This window comes from Somniosus microcephalus, chromosome 29, assembly GCF_052327205.1.
Source record: "Somniosus microcephalus isolate GS21.2 chromosome 29, FLI_Smic_1.0, whole genome shotgun sequence".
Classification (NCBI taxonomy): domain Eukaryota; kingdom Metazoa; phylum Chordata; class Chondrichthyes; order Squaliformes; family Somniosidae; genus Somniosus; species Somniosus microcephalus.
Genome location: NC_141015.1, coordinates 37,927,189 through 37,934,554, shown reverse-complemented (window position 1 = coordinate 37,934,554; position 7,366 = coordinate 37,927,189).

The following is a 7,366-nucleotide window of genomic DNA, read 5'->3' as shown; positions in this document are numbered from 1 at the left end:
TGTTGCATGCGGGCATGGACTGCTTCATTATCTGAGGAGTTGCGAATGGCACTGAACACTCTTTAGTACTCAGCGGGCATCCCCATTTCTGACCTTATGTTGGAGGGAAGGTCATTGATGAAGCAGCTGAAGATGGTTGGGCCTAGGACACTGCCCTGAGGAACTCCTGCAGCGATGTCCTGAAGCTATGATGATTGACCTCCAACCACCAAAACCATCTTCCTTTGTGCTAGCTATGACTCCAGCCAGTGGAGAGTTTCCCCCCCCCCCCCCCACCACCCCCGATTCCCATTAACTTCAGTTTTACTAGGGCTCCTTGATGTCACACTTGGTCACATGCTGCCTTGATGTCAAGGGCAGTCATTCTCACCTCACCTCTGGAAGACAGCTCTTTTGTCCATATTTTGGAGCTGTAATGAGATCTACCAAAATGCACTACCTTACACTTAACTATATTGAAGTTCATTTGCCAACTACACGCCCATTCTGCAAGTTTAATGCTTTCCTGTATTTTGTCGTATTAATTACACCCCTTATTTGGTGTCATCTGAAAAATTTTGAAATTGTGAGTCCGATTCCAGAGTCCAAATCGTTGGTGTTATTGGTGAACAATGGTCCCAGCACCGATCCCTGTGAAACACCACTTTCCACCTTCTGTCAGTCTGAGTAACTACCTTTAACTACTTCTTTTATCTGATTGGGTACTATCTGAGATCTAAAGGATTTGATATATTAGGGGTGGGCAATAAACACTGGCCTTGCAAAGAAACCCATTCCTGTAACACACCGCAGACTCAGCTGACTCATAGAAACATAGAACATCGTAAAATAGGAGGAGTAGCCCTTCGAGCCTGCTCTGCCATTCAATATGATCATGACTGATCCTCTATCTCAATACCATATTCCTGCTCTCTCCCCATACCCCTTGACGCCTTTTGTGTAGAGTGAGAGTAAACAGGAAGTTATAAATATAACCTGTGAGTTAAAATTAATTCCTGTCGGCATGTAGTAAAAAGATGTAAAAATAATAAAAGTTTTATTGTTCCTCTACTTTTTTTTTTACTGTTTTGACGACTGTGTAGAACCTAAAGGTCAGATCAGAGGGAGTATTACACTGTTGGAGGTGTTGTCTTTCAGATGAGACATTAAACCGAGGCCCTGTCCACCCTCTCAGGTGGATGTAAAAGATCCCACGGCCACTATTTCGAAGAAGAGCAGGGGAGTTATCCCCAGTGTCCTGGCCAATATTTATCCCTCAACCAACATCACTAAAAGAGATTATCTGGTCATTATCACATTGCTGTTTGTGGGACCTTGCTGTGTGCAAATTGGCTGCTGCGTTTCCCACATTACAACAGTGACTATACTTCAAAAAGTACTTCATTGGCTGTAAAGCGCTTTGAGACGTCCGGTGGTCGTGAAGGGCACTATGTAAATGCAAGTCTTTCTTTTACCAAGTAGACAGGACTCCTGAAAATCAGACTTGGTTTCAATGAACTCATCTCGTAATCTTGGCTCCAACATTAGGAATATAAACCTGTCACTGATGGACCCTTTTAAAATCCAGTTCGGCACTTCGTCCCTTATCACCAGTGTTAATTGCCACTTGTCACACTGCATAATAAATAACAATATTAGCATAATCCTTCACTTTTCTATTAACCCAAATATAAAGTGTCAGGAAGAGTCAAAACATAAATAATAAATGCAGAAACTATCGCGGATCTTCCAGCTGTTCCAAGTCATTTGTAGCCACTGAAGCGATCACCTGCCTTTATGTACTGTTTTAATTAGATCCCCTTGTCACCCATGTAGTACTGCTCGTTGTGCTACTCCATGCAACCTTTGCAGCACCAGTGATAACAGGGCTGTATCCAGGGTCCACTTTTTACTGAGGCAAATGTGGCAGCCCACAGTTTTTTTCATCGTTACACTTTTTTTTAAAAGTCATTTCTCTTGATACAGGCGTCGCTGGCAAGGCCACCATTTCTTGTCCATTCCTGGCCGCCCATGCGAAGGTTGCGGCGAGCCGCTTTCTTCTTGCAGTCCGTGCCGTGCCGTGAAGGTGCTCCCACAGCGCCGTTAGGGAGTTCCAGGATTCTGACCCAGTGACGGTGAAGGAACGGCCGATATATTTCCAAGTTGGGATGGCGTGAGGCTCGGAGGTGGTGGTGTTTCCCATGCGCCTGCTGCTCTTGTCCTTCTAGGTGGTGGAGATTGCGGGTTTGGGAGGTTACTGCAGTACAATGTACATATTTTAAGTAAGCTACTCTAACAATTTTTACATTTATTATCATTCACATACTGGCGGATCGCCCTTAATATTCCTCATTGGTCGTTTGATAGGCTGTTTTACAATGGCCCAGAAATTCGGGTCGGGGGCTTCCCGCGGGTGTAAGCCCCCGACCTGCACTTACCTTGCGCACCGGCAGTTGAGCTCTAGGGCCCCGTGGAATTCCAATCCGGGGCCTGGCCCAGCTGCCGGCACGCTGTGCTTGCGTGATCCAGGGGCGTAGTTAGTGCGATGCATCCCCTGGGATCACGTGAGCCATGGGCAGCCAATCGGAGGAGGGAAAAGCCCATTCATAAGATTAGCAGGAAGACCTGTCAAAACTTATAAATACTACGGGCCCCAAAATAGCAGTAAACCTTCAAATAATTTTTTTTAAAACATCACACTTTTAAAATAAACTATAAATTACATTAAATAACTATTTTAAACAATAATTTAAATTTTTGAAAAAAATAATTTTATATTCTAACGGGGCTAAAAATAAACTTACCTTGCTTTAAAAGTATTTAAAAATAATAAACCTGTGGAAAAAATGTTTTAATTTTAATTAATTGACCACTTACCTTGCAAAAAGCAGGCCTTACGCCTGCTTTTTAAATGTGTAAATCCTGCAGGCTTACGATCCCGGAAAAACCTGTAAAAAAAAAACTAAGTTCAAAGCGCACGCGCAGCCTCCCCTGCGCGTGCGTTCGACCTCTGAACCTCTTTGTTCAGAGGATCGGAAGTGCCGGTTTCCCGCGCGTGCGCAGTGCATGCAGGAAACCGACACTTCCATTCGGCCTACGGGTGAGTACCCCGTGCATACTCGCCCGTGGAGACCCAAATTTCTGGGCCAATGACAGAAGCACTATGCAGTTTAATATACAATGCCTTTTTTTGAGTGCACGCTGTGAAGTATTTTAGGATGTTTTTTCTACATGAAAGGTGCTACATAAATACAAGTTGTTGTTTTTATTCTGCCGCTGAAGTGGAATGGGATTTGAGTTGATAGCTAGTAACAACCACAAGTACAAGTCTGACAAGTCGCACTGAGCAGGATTACGATTGCAACAGCACATCATCAGTAGGGTGAACCTAACCGGTCTCACAATGGTCTATTCCCAGCTCACGTTCCCTATCAATGGGTGAACAATCCAAACGCTTGGTGAATTCTGCTTCACAATAATAAGAAGAGCCGACAGCGAAGGATCAAAATGTCCTGTCCCTTCGAGGCCACGGTTTTCTGCAGAGCGGGCACAAGCTACTCAAGATCAGAAGATAAAAGCGGTTGAAAAGGTCAATCGGCCCATCCTAGTTCATTCATCCGGAAAAACCTTCAGTCTCCCATCACAGCATCCAAATACAGGAAACTTTGGTTTATCCGGAGGTTATATGTCCGGAATATTCGATCTAACGGCAAAAATCAGGAGCCGTTTTCTATATGTTTTTTTAGTTCTCGTTACTTTTTTTTTCCCAGTCAAGCACTGCAAGGTCTGTAGCTATAGCAACAGCTTCAGCTACAGACGCTTGCAGCTGCAGCCGACTGTTTTGAAGCTGTTGAGGGTTTGTTGATTCACACGGAGCTTCTCAGTTCCGTATGTTTAAACATTAACTCTGGTATGTCCGGCACTTTTGATGTTACGGCACCAGCTTGGTCCCGTCAGTGCCGGATATCAGAAAGTTTCCTGTATTTCTGGACTTGCCTCTAATGTTTCTGCCGCCACTACTCTACTTGGACGTCTACCCCAAGTATTAATCACTTCTTGCTTTAAGAAGAACTTCCTAACCTTAGTCCCCAGAGTCAAATTGTTGTAGCTGAATCATCGTTGCAGGCGATCCAAACATAAAACATATTTTGCCTCCTACACACATTGTTAGACTCAGTAACTCTTCCAAACCCAGACTGGACCCAATGCCTTTAGTACCCAATTTGATTCAATCTTATTTTAGCAGCAGCAGATTGTTGCAGATCATAGATCTTTCAGTACAGGAGGCCATTCAGCTCATCATACTTGTGAGTGGTGCTAGTGGTGTCAGCTGTGGCTCAGTGGGCAGCACTCTCGCCTCTGAGTTGTGGGTTCAAATCCCACTCCAGAGACTTCAGCACAAAAATCTAGGCTGACACTCCCAGTGCAGTGCTGAGGGAGTGCTGCATTGTCAGTCGGTGACGTTTTTTGGATGTGTTAAACCGAGGCCCCGTCTGCCCCCTCAGGTGGATGTAAAAGATTGCATGGCACTATTTCGAAGAAGAGCAGGGGAGTTCTCCCCGATATCCTGGTCAATGCTTATCCCTCAACCAACACCTAAAACAGATGATCTGGTCATTATCACATTGCTGTTTGTGGGACCTTGCTGTGCGCAAATTGGCTGCTGCGTTTCCTAAATTATAACAGTGACTACACTTCAAAAGTACTTCATTGGCTGTAAAGTGCTTTGGGACGTCCTGAGGTCATGACAGCTGCTATATAAATGCAAATCTTTCTTTCTCCCCACTGAAGCTATCAACTCAAATCCCATTTTCCTGCTTTTTTCCCCATGACCTTTAATATTTTTCTTCTTCATTTGTTTATACATTTCCCTCTTAAGTGCTATGATCAGCTCAGCTTCAAAAGTCACTTTTGGGAATGCATTCCACGTCCTGAAAAGCTTCTTCCAATCTCCACTAATACTTATGCTATATACAGGAAACTTTTTTTTATCCGGCACCAACGGGACCGACGTGATGCCGGTTCATCAAAAATTCCGGATAACCTAAAGCTATAGTAAAAGATACAGAGCTGAGAGCTCCGTATAAAGCAACAAACCCTGTTGCTTAGCAACAGTTTCAGAACAATGGCCACAAGTTGCAAGCGTCTCTGTAGCTTGGCAACAGCTGCAGCCACACCCTTGCACAGCAACAAATGGAGGAAGGCAAGTAATAAAAGTTACCTGAACCTACTCCGGAATTTTGCCGGTTAACCGAGATTTCCGGTTATTTAGGTGCCGGTAAATCGAAAGTTTCCTGTACTAGTCCCAGTTTATACCTCCTTGTTACCAATTCACCAACCAGTGGAAATAATCGTTCACTGTTTACACTTTCAATTGCTTTCAGAAGTTTGAACACCAATTAGATTCGTCCTTAGCGTTTTCTGCTTGTGAATCCAGCCCCTTTAAAAATAATCTCACACTGTAACTGACGTAAGAAAACTACTAGGCACTTGGTCTGAGTATTAAACAAAGCTTTAATCAACTGTTTTACAACATGGAGGTCTAGTTGTGTCCTTCACTAGTTCCTGTTAAAGAATGTCCTGAGCAAGCTGGGCCCATGCCCGAGTATTTATACTCTCCCTGGACAGCGCCACTTGCAGGCCGCCCAGTATTATTTCATAAGTCTTTCCACATGAATGACAAGATTCATGTCAGTAACCATATTTTCTTGTCCATGGCATCATCCTCGTACAGCTTTCCCATGGCTCCGATAGCCTTTCTATATTGGAGTGCCCAATGTACACAACTATTCCACAGTGTGGCTATCGATCTAACACAAGTAATTTCAGGCCATGTCTAGTTTATACTGCTTAACTCCTATTTCATTTCTCCCAGCCAGGATCGAGTTCTACACATCCTGCTGTAACCATTTACATCTCCTCTGGAACCATATTTTGTTTCTATACTTGTCTCAGTATCACCTCCTTTTGCTTTGCACCATCATCATTTTTGTTGTTTAATCACTCCTGCCCTCTGTCTCCTTTTGTTCTTTTCCTGCCTCTATACTTGCTTAAAAACTTTTTAAAAATTTATTTAATCGGCCTGAAACGGTAACTCTGCTTCTCTCTCCACAGATGCTGCCCGACTTGCTGAGTATTTCCAGCATTTTCTCTTTTTATTTCATGTTTATACTTCTACGTAGAGCTCTGCTCTTGTCCATTAAAATGTAAATGTAATGAGTGTGGAAGGGAATGCCACAGCCTCAATACTAAGCTCCGAGCAAGCTTAAAAAGTGCAAGGGAACGCCTGATCAGTTTTGAATCTCGGTTTGATACTGCACTGCAGTTATACAGACTCTCCAATGGATCTAGCACTGCTCTCTCCTGGAGTCAGATCTGTCTCTGGAGCTATCTGGCCACCATCTTTGGAAACCACCGCATAGCAATAAGAACATAAGAATTAGGAGCAGGTGTAGGCCATTCGGCCCTTCGAGTCTGCTCTGCCATTCAATAGAATCATGGCTGATCTTCGGCCTCAACTCCACTTTCCCGCCCTAACCCCATATCCCGATTCCCCTAGTGTCTAAAAATCTATTGACCTCAGCCTTGAATATACTCAACGACTGAGCATCCACAGCCCTCTGGGGTTCAGAATTACAAAGACTCACAACCCTCCGAGTGAAGAAATTTCTCCTCATCTTGGACCTAAATGACTGACCCCTTATCCTGAGACTGTACCCCTAGTTCTAGACTCTCCAGCCAAAGGGAAACAGCCTCAGCATCTACCCTGTCAAGCCCTCAATGCTAAAATTACTGTAGAAACCCACCCTTACTCTGGCCTAACCAATACCATGTTCTCCCAAGGAAATTAAGAAAGTGCTGGAAATACAAAGCAGACCCATCAGCATCTGATAAAGAGAAAAAACTTGCATTTATAGAGCATCTTTCACGACTTCAGGACGTCTCAAAGCTCTTGACAGCTGTGTCAAGCTCGTGTCAGCTGTGGCTCAGTGGGTAGCACCCTCACCTCTGAATATAACGGTTGTAGGTTCAAGTCCCTCTCCAGAAATTTGAACACAAAAAGCTAGGCTAACACTCCAGTGCAGTACTGAGGGAGTGCTGCACTGCTGACAGTGCCATCTTTCGGATGAGACGTTAAACCGAGGCCCCGTCTGCTCTCTCAGGTGGACATAAAAGATCCTGCGGCACTACTTCAAAGAAGAACAGGGGAGTTCTCCCTAGTGTCCTGGCCAATATTTATCCCTCAATCAACATCAATAAAAGACAGATTATCTGGTCATTGTCACATTGCTGTTTGTGGGAGCTTGCTGTGTGCAAATTGGCTGCTGCGTTTCCTACATTACAACAGTGACTACACTCCAAAAAAGTACTTCATTGGCTGTAAAAC